A 15,042-nucleotide genomic window follows, 5' to 3' on the forward strand; every position below is an offset into this window, starting at 1 on the left:
TTATTGAATAGTGACTTTTGTATTCTCTAATCCTGAGATTATCAGTGCTGTGTGCATGAGACTTAACTATGGGGGAAAGTAAAGAGCACTGCGAGAGCTTTGGAAGGAAATTTCGCCCCCGTGCAGAAAACTCTGGAAACTTGGAAAGTAAATCTAATGGAATGACAAGGGTCCATATAAATAGAAGTGTGAGATATGGCATCTGGAACAGTTATCCGGGTTCAACCATCACAGGGATTATAGACAAAACAAATTTGAAAATTCTTTTGCCTTTCAGCCAACGAAAACTATTGCAATATCTCTGCTACCAGTACCTGTTTCCATGACTACAGAAAAAGCAAAATATTAAATAACTTATAATGCTCCATATGACCAAAAACTGACCAAAAGGGGGCAGAGCAAAATATGTAAATTGATCTTTTCTTCCCTTAGTGCATCATGTTCCATCATAATGGAAACATATCTATGGATAGATATAGGGCATGACTCACTTAAAGTTTGATCCTCAAAAGATTTATGTGGTTAAAATCAATTATTTTAACCACATCAATCTGAAATCCAACTGGTTAAATATTGCTCCTCCCCCCGGTTTGGCTAAATTCTGTGTGCACAAAATAGCTGGGCACACATTTAGCCAGAATTGTAAAAAAAAGACCAGCTCGGGGTGTGCTAGAGGGCAGGTGTTTCAAATTTAGCTGGTCTTTATTTTAATCTGTCCGGTTGTGCGGATTGTGGCAAACGTCTGCAAATGGAATTTCCTGACACGTTAGAATGTCTCTTGCTGAGGCTTTCTGCTGTGCTGATAATTTCTCCGTCTCTCTTTGTCTTTAGCTGAACCAACATCTCCAGTTCAATACATGGAAGCTTTCAGATGGCAGTCATTATGAAACAGAGCTAGAGACTCTGTACACATCTGTAAAAACCCACTATGACATTTGCCAGCCTACTAAGCTTTTCCCCCCCTTCAACAGGCTCAGGTTCCCAAATTACGGCTAATCAGATACTTCTATCCAATCGCAATTAAAATAAGATGAAGGGTTCATTTTTGAAATGGTTTTCATGCTACCACTTGAGCTAACCTTCAAAGCTTCCTGGATTAGTCTTTAGGGGAAAGAGTCTTATATTACATATTTTCCTGCCATTTTCGGGCCAGCACAAGTCACGGTCTCTAGGATCAGAAACAGAGACACATTGCCAATAGAAAACTACTATCTGATGATTCATCGGTGACTAAAGAGCTGAATCATTCTAAGCTTCTTCCTCCTCTGTGCCCATGGGGGAAAAAAATCCATGCTGAATCACACTCAAAATATTTAAGTAAAGGTTTTCCAAACCTAGTTAAGTTGGCATAGCAAAAAGGGATTTTTTTCAATCCATTCATTCTTTAATAACTAATGTAATTCATCAAAATGAAATCACTATGCCAAGAAATTCATTCATTCACCCAAGAATTTGTGCCTAACATGAGTACCATATCCCACATGCATACAGAACATATAAACAGGCATTTTTTTCAGCCCATGTTTCCCCTCTAAAAACTTTCCCTCTCTCCTCTTCTGGAACACTTGCCAACCTACAGGACTGGGGATGTCTTCTCTGAGACAATCCCTCAAATGCAGCAAGCTGGCAGGAGCCATTACAGTAGCAGTGGCCACTATCCCTCCCTGGATCAAGCATGTTACCCTCTAGGTTGCCTTCAACCCCAGCTGGGCCTGACCGACAGCCTACTTGAACCAGAGGTTGCTACCACCTGAGGCACTAGGTCGGGCCTAGCAAGAGGAATTTAAGTTATTTCTGACTTAATACCGATGTTAGAAGTGTGCCAAGCACTGCTCCACAGTACAGGACACTAGGGAACAGGAGCAAATATTAAAGGCTAACAGATGAGTCCATTGTAGTAATCTGTGCTTCTTGGCAAAATTCCCCCACCCCTAACAGGAGACACTGATCTGAAGTCATGTTGCAAATGGACAAAACCTAAGCAGGCAATGATAGCAAAACTCTGATTCACTAGGTTTCCTATGCTTTCTATATCTGTGAGGGATAATCCTAAAAGAGGACCAGGCCGAACATAAAAAAAAATTCACCGTGACAGACAGAGATGCACAAATAAATGAACCAGGTAGACTTCTGCCTGGTTTGAGTTTGTGGAAATTTTGGATTTCCCCTCAGATCTGGGGAGGGAGAGTGGGCAAGGAATTTTCCCACTTCAACAAAACCTAGAAATATTTTTAGGTTTAATGAACCTAATTTTGAAGTAGATCACAAATGTCATAACAGGCCTCCCTGTCACTTAAGTCCCTCCATGCTGAAGTGCACTATCAACATAAGAACTTAAGACTTGCCATACTGGGTCAAGACCAGTATCCTGTTTCCAACAGTGGCCAAGCCAGGTCACTAGTAATTGGCAGGATGCCAAGGAGTAGATAGATTTCAAACTACTTATCCCAAGAATACGCAGTGGATTTCTGCAACTCCACCTTAATAATGGTTTATGGGCTTTTCCTCCAGGAACTTGTCCAAACCATTTTTAAACGCAGCTACACTAATAGCTTTCACCACATCTTCTGGCAAAGAATTCCAGAGCTTAATTATGCATTGAGTAAAAAAAATATATTTTCTCTTATTAGTTTTAAATGTATTACCCAGTAACTTCACTAGGTGCTCCCTGGTCTTTATACTTTTTGAAAGAGTAAACAAATTAACCTTTACCATTCCATTCCACATATTTTATAAAACTATCATAGCTCTCCTCAGCTGTCTCTTCTCCAAATTAAATTGAAAAGATACATTTTTATGTCGGAAAGAACTATATAAAAAGGATCAATATGCATTCATCCGTAGACACAGTGAGGCCAATATTCAAAGCCATTTAGCCAGATAATACACAAGCTAACCAGCCAAATAGCAAGTTTTAAATATTCCCATACTTATCTAGCTAAAATAGTTATCCAGGTAAAAGTTAGCGGAATATGTTATAGGCATTTCAGAGGCGTTCCAGGTTGGGAACAAGTTAGCCAGGTAACGTATCTAGCTAATTCTGATATTAGGAGATAGCCGAATAAGATTTTTGGCTAACTCTAGGCATATCCCTGCAGCAGGTCAAAAGAACAGCACCGATTAAATGGCTAAGCAGATATTAAAAAAAAAAAAAGTCCAGTAAGGGCCTGGCAGCCTGAAACATACCCCCCCCCCCACCACCACCACCACCACCACCCATTCGGTAAACCCTGGGCCCTGCCAAACCTGCTCTCCCCCTCCAAACCCCTCTGATCGCTTTTTAAAACACAAAGAACTAGGGGGTCCATAGCCAGCCCCCAATTCATCAGAAATTTCAATGAATCAGCCCTCATGTGGCTCCCTCCCTCCCTTCCCCCACCCACTCTCTCGTTACCTTCTCAGAAGTGTATGTTTCGCCATGGAGAGAGGTACGCTTCTAGTGTAGCTAACATATCAACTAGAAGATTGCCTGCAGGGGGACTGCGGTAGCGATCCCAACAGGCTTCTGAGAAAACGCCAGGAGGGTGGGAGGAGGTAGGACTGGGTCCGGTTTAAAAGCAGAAGATGCATCCAGAGAAAGGAAACCCAACCTACTCCTAGAAACAGAAAAGCTGTCGAAATAACTTGCAGAAACCTGACTGTAATCTACTCTGAAGTGCAACAAGCAAACACACTCAGACAGTGGAAAGGAAAAAGAATGGCTCTCTTGGGCCCGCTGCAGCCTGGTTAAAGCAGCTCATTTTATTAAAATGTATTCCACTTAAAATATGACCTAACAAGGGAAAGGGCGGAGTGCTGTAGAATAACGATCACTGCACATGCAGAGTGCAGGATGGTGAAACTGGGAACAGCTGTGCTAAGCTCCGCCCCCAGAAGAGTTATTTCATTTGGTTCCAGCCACTTCCAAAATCCAGCTGTGCTAGCGTTTCAGGGGGCCCAGGTAAATGGAGCTATTTTTCAGCCCTTCTGAACCAGGGAAGGGCAACAAGACGAGAGAGATGGGATTGAACAGCTCCCTCATGAAGTAAAGCTAAACAGGTTAAGGGTTCTTCACCCACAAGGTTTATAAAACTCATGAGAGAGGTGAAACTGGAAAATAGGAAACAGCTATTTACCCTTTCAAACAATACTAGGACTTAGGGAGAACTCCAAGAAACTAACTGGTAGCAGATTTAAAACATTTGAGACAGTATTATTTTCAGCTGTGGAATTTGCTGCAGAGGAGGTGGTTAAGGCTAGTAGTAGGGTGGGCTCAAAAAAGGTTTTGACATGTTTCTGAAGGGCAGGTCCATTAAACCTTGTTAATCAGACAGGCGGGGGGGGGGGGGGGATTGTGACCCCAGGTATTCAAGGCTGGGGCACCTTGCAGTAGAGCTACAAGAGCTGCTGGTCCCACTGGTCCTGTATTAGCAGCGTCCCAAAGCAAGAGCAGAATATATGCAGCCCTAGCCTGACACACCTTTGCTGCTCCAACAATCTTCTTAAGAGCTCGCTCGGGGAAAACTGCAGTTTGTCTGGCCTGGTTCCTGCTCCCCAATTGATAGCTGTTTCCTGCCTGGTAAACCCTGGAGGCCACCTACAGCCAAGAGCTCAACCCATGGAGAACAGCAGCAGCTACAGGCCGAAGACTGCATGCTCCGAACCATGCCCTCTGCCCAGGAGTGGCACCTTCCTGGCCTTACCGGATCACCTAACTTTGCCTTCAGTGATACCTGGCTGCTCCAAAGCACACCTTGTGACCAGACACGGAACCTTCCCCAGCCTCACCAGACAAAATTCGTGAGAACTGCCACCTCCTAAATTGGGGAATGAGCAACAAGTGAGGTAACTGCCAGGTTCTTGTGGCCTGGTTTGGCCTCTGTTGGAAACAGGATGCTGGGCTTGATGGACCCTTGGTCTGACCCAGCATGGCAATTTCTTATGTTCTTATGATATTCCAGCTTGGCTATGGTCAGGGGGCAGGATGCTGGGCTCACTGGACCATTAGCCCGACCCAGCATGGCACTACTTATGTAGTTATGAACACTGCCCGATGTAGTCTTGAGATATTCTGAGTATGAAAGCAGAGTAAACATCAAATGTTCTCCTGCACTCCCTGCCACACCAATTAAATAGATGCAGAACAAATCACAAAGGAACACAGTGCGGTACTCAGAACCTGGGAATTCTCCATTATTTCACTTGGAGACTCTGAGAATTTGCATACCTGTTTACCTGCAGAAATCACTTTGAATATTGCCCCCTAAGGAGGAAATTTGGTACTAGCCTGTAAAAAAGTCAGGAAATATGCACATAAGTTAACCCAATTTTCAAAGCAAACTAATGCGCATATGGAACATTACCTAACCAAAACTATCCGCACACAATTACACCTGCTAATCTGAATGCAGAAAGTTTCTGGGCAAAACTGAGGTGCATACTTATGAAAATGTGAAAGTTAACATGTAAATGCAAAAGCTTCCCACTCCCAAGAATGCTTCTGCTCAGTCCAGGTATGTTTACTCTCATATCAGATGGGCAATTTTTGTAACAGAACATTTCTCCATGTGAAGCACCATTTTACTCTCAGAAATATTTTTAAAAATTACACTGTCTATGATTAAACAGCAAGGTTTTACTCAGGGCCAGTGGAAGGGTCTGAGGCGCTCTAGGCAGAGCAATTTAACACTACCCACTGCCTAAGTCATCCAGAGTTTAATGTGCCCTCTGACAGTGGTAGATATATAGTTATTGCCATTCTCTTACAGGGCTGTTGTCCCTTCACATAAGAAAATGCCATACTGGGTCAGACCAAGGGTCCATCAAGCCCAGCATCCTGTTTCCAACAGTGGCCAATCCAGGCCATAAGAACCTGGCAACTACCCAAAAACTAAGTCTATTCCATGTAACCATTGCTAATGGCAGTGGCTATTCTCTAAGATGACGCCCTCACGTACCCCGGCAGTAACCCACCCATTCATGCCGCCCTAGGCAACTGCCTAGTCCCGCCTAATGGTTGCGCCAGCCCTGGTTTTATTTACTGTTTAACCATTTAGTATCTTCCTTAGTAGAAAGGAGAATAAGAAAAACAAACTAGGTTTCCATCTTGCAAAACTGTCTTCCCATTTTAAGCACATGAAGGAGTTGCTTCAACATCCCACTTAATCTGGTCCCAGAGAGCTCCAAATGGGTCTAGAGTTTTAGGATATCGCAATGATTGTCCATTAGATTAAATGCACAGCTTTGGTTGAAAGAAAAAGATTCAGTTAACTTGAAAACCAGGTCTGTTTTGGCAGTTTGGATCTGAGGGAGTACTGATTTGGATGGCTGGTTCCACAGTGAAAAGTAGAGGTGCAATTGCAATGCAGACCCTCAGAGGCTCTCAAGCATGCTCTAAATTGCCATGCTGCACTGATGTTGGAACAAACTGCTTCAATCTCATTTTCTTTCAAATAATGATCTCCATCCTGCATGCAGTGCTGGAGCGAGAGAATTTAGCATCCCGAGCAGAAATTGTGGGATGTGCTCCCCCACCTTCACCAAGTGGACAGCAATAACCATTCTGCCACTGTTGGTGGCCCAGGCTGCATCTGGCACCCTTGCCCCTCTTTGCTACAGCCCTTCTTGTAAGCAGGTGAAATGGGCATTTCCACAGCAAGGGAAAGATTCTGGTTTCCTTAGAGATGACACATACCCCCCTTAGCAAGCACCTGAATCAAGACTTCAGGAGGGATGGATGAGAGAAGATGAATGAAATGAAAAATGAAGAGTGTGGTGAAAGAACCAACATTAGCCCAGAACAACAAACACTCATGCAAATCAGCCACAGGATGCTACTCGCTGATCATTAAACAAAACAGCACTAAAAAATACTCAAAGAGTACAGATGGGCAAAAATGTGCAGCAATCAGAGCAGATTAAAGATCACACTTCACTATTCCTTCCATTTGCACGCGCAAGGGCCCAAAATCAGGACATTACCTGAATTGATCTCCAAGATTCTCAGCAGAACCTGCGAGGGAAAGGGGAACCATGATGGTGTCTACGTGAACAGGCAGTGTGTTTGGGGGCTCTTGCTAGTAAGCATTCCATTTCATATTTTATAGTCTAAACTTTCTGATTTTTTTTTTTTTTATAACTATTTTGACACAGATGGTCCGATGCACTTACTTTCAAACCTATTCGTGGTATTGCATTTGCGGGCAGAAGTCAATGCGTGTGTGTTTCAGTACGTACAAATATTTGCAATGCAATGAAAGCTCTTCTTACTTTCTCTGCCTATTTTATGAACATATGCACGTGTATTTTAGGTGCAAAAAAACCCCATGTTCGCATAACAACTTCAATTTAAACAGGCGCACAGATATTTCACAAAGTAAGGGTGGATACCGTTCTGAAAATACCTGCTTGCCTACTTGAAGTCACCAGTTTCTGATACCTCCACCAGTTTACCCAGACTGTCTCTAGTTCACCTAGACCCTCTCGCACTTCACCCTGAACACTCACCAATTTACCCAGACCTCCCACCCAAAAACTGTAGACAACAGACAAGTGCAATTTCACTTGCGTGAGCCAATGAGCCGGTGTAAAATCGTATGAATAAGTTTGCTCGTGTATACGCATCTCTCTCTCGTAAAACAGCACCTTCCTCGTGTGCTTTTTGACCGCGCCCTGGAACACCCCTAGGCTGTCCCTTTTTTGGGCAGGTAAAATGTGTATGCCATTTGTGCGAATACAACTTTGAAAATGTACTCAGTCAAAAACAATACAGTCAAATATCAGCATAGTAAATGTAACAAAAATAAAACTACAAAATGAATGATGTGTGACTATAAATTGCAATGTACCAGGACCTTAATAATGGGAGGAATATCAAAGAGAGGGAACTGAATTGTTATTCATATCCTTATTGTGATTCAAAATAAAAAGACCAAAATTTACTCCATACTGAGCCATATAAGCCTCAAGCGTCTTTGAGAGGGAGTACGTCAATAAGAGCAATTACAAAAACATGCGCACTCCACTTGCCCACACAGTTGGCGTTTGCTTCCAGTATTAAGCTGCTGTAAACCTAGCCGCCAATAACATTTTTTGATGGGGAGGCAAAGAAAAGTGCAAAGTTCTCCTCTCCAGCTCTGCACAGCAGCTCCTGAGGTGCAGCCTTGTACTGAATCATTCATGGTCCTAAAGCCTACCACGGTATTGGATGTATCCATTACTGGTTTCGATGAGGCAGTGGTCCTTCTGGATTTTGAAATTATATTTAGTCCCGATGCTCTGCATACTCCCCTGATTCCAGACAGATTACTACAGTGGTGTGGAAGAGTAGAAGTAAGGTGGTAGATTTTTGCAGGACTCTGCAACTGCGGGAGGTCCTTTGCCTTGTTCATCTGGCTCCCTGAGTGGTCTAACTAAGGATTCATCAGCCCCGAACCCTGGGAGTCATTAGTTTGGTTCCAGTGTGGTGCTGAAAAAAGACTTACTCAAATCCTGGAATGTCCTGGTGGCGCAGAAGGTGGGGTAAGCATTGGAATGACCCTTGATGTAAGTGGGGTTAGTGCTATATCTGTGGGTCTTACATAGTTGAAGCCAGTTTTGGTTTCATTGACTCAATTTGGTCTGCTTTGGAGAAACTGAATTGTTCTATTTCCAAATGCTCTTATGACACTGGAACTCTAACTACTACATTTGGGTGCCATTCTCATTCACTGAAGAGTGCAACTGAGGATCCCTCTGGAAAAGTAAGGGTTTGGAGCACGACTCAATGAAAATTGGACATGCTGGAGAACAATGCAAGGCATTTGAATTTAAGATTTCTGAATTTTTCCAAGCTCTCCTTGAAACGTCCTTTAAATACTTAGAAAGATTTTAGTGATGTTTTGAAAATTCCAATTGGGGTGATTCCTGAGAATAAGGCCTACTTTTTACCAGTTCTCCCAAAACTCAGAAAGACCTAGAAGTATTTAGTAAGCAATGGTGGATGTCCCTGTGCAGCCACTCCCTTCCAAGTCTCCTCAATTTGTTTTCTAGCTTAGACCAGTTCTTTGGGAAGGAGGATAGGACTCTGTGTGGCTGATTTGTCTTGCTGTTTACAGATGACACCTGTTACGGGTAAGTAACTTTGCTTTTTCTGTGGACAAACAGAACCATATCAACCACACAAGTGGGGACTCCCACAGCTAAGGGCTGCAATAAAACTATGTCTTGTCTTATTGCTTTATTAGAGGAATCGCAACCCATGCAGTAAAGAGGAAGCCAGGAAAATTTAAGTGTTCAAATAGCATTTTTTCAACTGATTGACTAAAACTATCTTGTTGTGAAACATGTTCAAGGCAGTAAGAATTTGTGAAGATGTGAACAGAAGATCAAGTAACTGCTTTACATATTTCCTCTATGGCAACAGAGCAAAGATGTTCTAAGGAAGCTGCAGTAGCTTGAATCTGATGTATTTTCACCTTGTTCTTAAGTTGCTGGTCTAATATAGAAGACAGATAATTTCCTGTATGCCTTAGACCTTTCCAAATAGAACAATAAAGCTCTTCTACAGTCCAGGGTGTGGAGAGATGGTTCACCCCTGATGTGTGGTTGTATAAGGAGGGTACTGTGAAGGGTAGTGGGTGTGTGAGCCCTTTGTGCTGTGGCATAGTTGACTCAGCCTCAAGGGTGAACCCACGAGGTCTACTCTAGCAGTTGGCAAATGTGCCCTGTAACAGGACAGTCTGGAGTTTCACCTATTCCAACCACCTTTCCCGCAGGTTGAGCCCTTGGGTTCTGGCAGCCAGTAGGACTTAGTGGGGTCCCTAGGGCCGTGACGAGAACTAAAGTCCAATGGCTCACTGGTGTCAGGGCAGGCAGCAGACTAATTAGTCAAAGACAGGCCAAGGTCAGGGCAGGTGGCTAGCAAGAATGGTCAGATCCAGGTGGCAAGCAATTATGATGAGATTCAGGGAAGAGTTCAGGTCCAAGCAGCAGGCAGTCATGATCAGGTCCATGGCAAGAGAGGTCAAGATCCGGAGAGTCAGGCCAAGGATGGACAAAAACACACTGAAGACACCGGACAAGACTGATAAGACAAGGCAGCACTGGACAAGGTGGACTGGACGAGGCAAGGCTGGATTCAGGAATGCAGAACAGGAACAAGGAACATGCAAGCAACATGTACTGCAAGGCAGAAGACCCATTGCTGAGGCAAGGTACTGCTGTGCGGCCCTTGCTTAAATAGGCCAGTCGGCCTGACATCAGAGGGCGCTGCTCAGTGTTTCCCGCCACAAGACCCATATAACATGCACATATGCATGCACGTCTAAGGAGGTTCCAGTACAGGAGCAGCACAGCGGTATGTGGGGTCATGCTCAGCAGCGTTGAGGAGAAGGTGGTGTCCCAACCATGGGTGAGTGTTGATAGCATCCTGGGCCACTCTCGGTGACACAGGGGAGAGTACAGCAGCTCATGGGCCATCCCGCAAGCCGTGCTCCTAACAGGTGCACTACCAAGGCTTGCAAGTCACTCACTCTTGTGCACTGAGGTAATTACTATGAAAAACACCACCTTTCACAGAAGAAATTTTAAGTTTAGTAGGCAAGTGCTCAAAGGATGTTTAATTAATTGAGCAAGAATGATGTTAAAGTTCTTTACTGGGGAGGATGGGCGAAGATGATTTAAGCCCTTCATGAATCTAGCTACTAAAGGATGTAGACCTTCAGCACACTGGTGATATACAGCTATAAAACAAGTGTTTTTAAACTGGAGTTAGAAAGATTTAAAAGATATGGAAGAACTATCAAAAGCTGAACATAGGAATGGGTTCTCCTTTTGTTCTTCACACCAAATGGAAAATCTTTTTCATTTAAAACTACAAGATTGGGAGGGAAGCGCTAGAGAGCGCTGATGGTGTCAGAAGCTTGTTGCTAGAGCTCCGGCTGCAGCTCCAGTAATATCCCCAGTAAATCGGGGCAGCCCATGGCCCTCTACTTTGGTGCATAAAGACTGCAGAAAAGATGGGAACCAGAAGAACTGGAATTTTTCCAGATAAAACGAGAGAGATTACAAGGAGGCAAGAGAGGCGAGTGAGCGGGTCTACTCGTGCTGAAAATATGGCTGCAAAGAACAGACAATCAGGAGAGTCTGCTTCGCAGAATGACCATATCCTGCAAGAAATATGGGAAATGAGAAAGGGATATAAATAAGGATCTACAGATAATTAAAGACTTAGTGGCAGAGATGAATAATAAATTAGACAAATTATCCTAGAGGATGGAGGGCTTGGAATTAGAGGACTGGGAAACCAGAGCAGTTAAACTGTCAGAGCTTCATAAACAAATGGCAGTGTTGCAAGGCAAAATGGTAGATTTAGAAGAGAGATCACGCTGAAACAATGTTAGAATTGTGGGGCTTCCTGAAGATATAAAAGGAGCCAATAACTGTCTTTATCAGGCAGTTCTGACTGATGTGCTGAAGGTCACTGATTCCACCCTGGAGTTTACCATGGACCAAGTTCATAGATCACTGGGAGGGCCAAGAACATAAGGCTTGCTATACTGAGTCAGGCCAAGGGTCCATCAAGCCCAGCATCCTGCTTCCAATAATGGACAAACAAGGCAGGGTCCTGGCATGAGTATATCTCGAACAAGATATATTACAATTTAAAAATCAACTTAAACAGTTTAAAATACAGAAATTACAGAGAGATGAAACAGACTACAAAAATGATAATATCTATTTTTGGAAACATAAAAAGAGTGTCAGGAGACGACCACATGTTACTTTCCAGGACTCCTCAGATGATTCAAGCCATAGTGGGAGCGAGAATGAGAATAGAAACAACAGGTCCACCACTACATCTGAATCTTTTTTAGGGGCAGGCAAAGAACCCTTCCATTCCAGACCATACAGAGGACGCAGAGGCGGGAAGAGCTCGAACTGGCAAGGTCCGACAACACGCGCACAATACCGCAATCAGCAGAATTTTTGAGGGTGAGTGAGAAACAGGAAGGCCCGGGTATAATAAATATCTCCCAGATGGCACTATCTGAGTCCACATTGATGGCACTTGAAAAAGGTTTATCCTATATACCCGTATGCAAGTACAATCCATTTAAAACAAGAATTGATTTATATCGGTTTTTTCGTAGACTTCAATTGAAATTGTTTTTCAAGGATTGTTCAGTAACAGATAATTCGATCATCACACCACGTTCTACGTGGATTCCCCCTGGCCCTATGGATCCGGCCATCGCCACGTTCATACAATTAGTACTGAGAGATTTGGTTAAATTGGAAGAACAGGGTTTTATGTATGAGCAAACCAGGGCTGTGGATTGGTCCAAGGATCAGTATGAGGCCATTAAACAACTGGCGGATGATCCACATGTTACAATAAAACCGGCAGACAAAGGAGGAGCTATTGTCATCCAAGATACCAAAGACTATTTATCAGAAATAGAACGTCAACTTAGCCAAACTGATTATTACCAAATTTTATCTGTTGATCCGACAGAAGAACTGCAGGCAACTATTGAGATTTTGGTAGAAAAAGGGCTACAAGCGGGCTTTCTCACATCGAGAGAATCCCGGGCACTGAGGGTTAGACAGCCGGTTACTCCGGTTCTATATACCCTTCCTAAGATACATAAGGACATTAAAACCCCTCCGGGTCGTCCTATTGTATCTAGCAAAGGCTCGCTGTTAGAACCCTTATCAAGATTTCTAGATCATTTTCTGAAACCAGCCGTGGTGGAAGCTGCATCATTTTTGCAAGACACTTCCCATATGTTACGAATTTTGGATGACTTACCAGATCTTCCTCAAGATTACTGGCTGGTTACTCTAGATGTCACCGCGCTGTATACGAACATACCCCAACAGGAGGCCTTCGAGCTAATGGAAAAAATTCTACATACCCGTCCGCGTCCACATGCGGTACCCACAAACTTTTTGCTTGAAATGTTACATTTGGTCTTGTTTAAAAAATTTTTCAAATTCGATAAGTCTCTGTATTTACAAATTAAGGGTGTGGCAATGGGGGCTACAGTTGCCCCAGACATTGCCAACCTATATATGAGTGAGTTTGAGACTCAAACACTCTACAAATCCCAGTGGTACCAATATATGTGGATCTACAAAAGATATATCGATGATATATTTTTTATTTGGGTATCATCAGTAGAGAATTTACAATCCTTTTTGTCTTGGTTAAATGTAGTCAACAACAATCTAAAGTTCACAGCACATTTTGATCGCAATTCTATTGCGTTTCTAGACATTTTGGTGCAACGAAATGCATGTGGTATTAGCACCACCTTGTTTAGGAAGAAGTCGGATCGGGTCAACTATCTGAAATATTCAAGTGTTCACCCTTTGGGATTAAAAAATGGCTTGCCCATTTCTCAATTTTTGAGACTGCGAAGGATCTGCTCATCAGCTCAAGAATTTCGCGAGCAAGCAGTTGATTTAATGAATAGGTTCTCGACAAGAGGATATCCAAAATCTATTATCAAAAAGGCATATAAAAGGGCACTCTATGCCAATCGGGAGCTCCTTCTACAATACCAGCAACGCCCTTTTTCCCAAAAAACTACATGCACCTTGCAATATTCAAAACAAGTGGGCAGGGTAGTTGATATAATCAAAACACATTGGCATGTTTTGACCCTCCAGCCCTCCTTTCAGACTGAACCAAGATTTGCCTTCTTCAGGGGACAGAACATTAGGGATATAGTGGTTAAATCCACGTTTGTATCCACGACTATACCGAGATCAGCCGATGGCCTACAAGCTTGTGGTCATTGTGATATGTGCGCCTTGTCCCTGCCAGGGAACCGATGGTGTATTCCCAATTCTGACAGAATTTTGAAATTAAATGGATCTACTAGCTGCGAGTCCGAGCGAGTAATTTATGTAATTCAATGCCCGTGCAATCTGCTGTACATCGGCCGCACGAAACGGAAGATAAGAACTCGCCTTATAGAACATCGAAGTTGCATTAGAACGAAGAAAGTATCTGCGCCGATAGTACCACACTGCATTAGATACCAACATGACTTCACGGACTTAAGGTGGCTGATTTTGGAACAAGTGCGTCTAGATCCACGGGGGGGTGATATTCAATCCCGTTTAAATATGCGAGAACAATTTTGGATCTTCAATTTAAATACAATGGATCCGACAGGACTCAATGAGAGAGTGAATTGGTATTCGCTGATCTAGATGGCAGTTCATTTCTTCTGCCTGAGAGGAGAGCCCGCAGTGATATCCGCTGGGTTACTCGTAGCTAACTGCTGGATAATAGGGTCCCGTACCCACGCTCTGAAATGAGCGAATTGACTACAGATTGTTGACATGTTCAAATCGGGATTGCATTCTACCTTGGCCACGCCCAGGGGGAGAAGCCTGGGTAAAGATTCAGTGCCGTGAATAGCGCTCTCGTTCAGTTAGGGAGACCTGTGCTGTATTTTGTGACGTCACACATGGACGTGAAAGAAGACTGAAGTTTCGGTTTAAGACTTCCGTTCTTAGGGTATATAACTATCACTGGAGGCGGCTGCCATTTTCAAAAGGAGATGCAGTCCAACGGGGCTGCCACGGATGATTAAGGAAATGCGGTTCCAAGGAATTACAAGGCTTCCCTACGACGCTCTCAAATAAGCAAATTTTGAAGGACACCCCCTGAAGCAGGACGATTTCGTCCGAAACACAGCTGTGTCGGGTGCACTACTACCACGGAGTAGATGAGTATCTGTGTCCTCTCTTTCAGAGTGTGTGACATTAGTTTTTAGTATAATGAAAAATTTTCGAACAAAAAATGGACTATTGTTTATTTAAATTAAAGCAAGGTGACCCTATACAAAAATAGTGTCTGTTAGACTATACAGACTCTGTAAGTAAGGGGCCTACATATATATTGGGGCTTTTGCATATAGTGTTGAATGATAAAATACATACTGGTGATACCTTTCGTTTTGAATATTGTTGGCAGACTATTCGGTACACCGGAGTACAGTGGGTGTGGGTTATTTTGTTGTGGATGAGTATATCTCTTACATCTTCCTCACTGAATACTGAAGC

General features: G+C 43.3%; 1 long non-coding RNA gene across 1 annotated transcript in view; it reads right to left on the reverse strand.

Moving 5' to 3' along the window:
* LOC115074556 overlaps positions 1-15,042 on the reverse strand; it is a 90,372-nt gene that overhangs the window by 18,046 nt on the left and 57,284 nt on the right. The window lies entirely within an intron of this gene.

Source organism: Rhinatrema bivittatum, chromosome 12 (genome assembly GCF_901001135.1).
Source record: "Rhinatrema bivittatum chromosome 12, aRhiBiv1.1, whole genome shotgun sequence".
Taxonomy (NCBI): Eukaryota; Metazoa; Chordata; class Amphibia; order Gymnophiona; family Rhinatrematidae; genus Rhinatrema; species Rhinatrema bivittatum.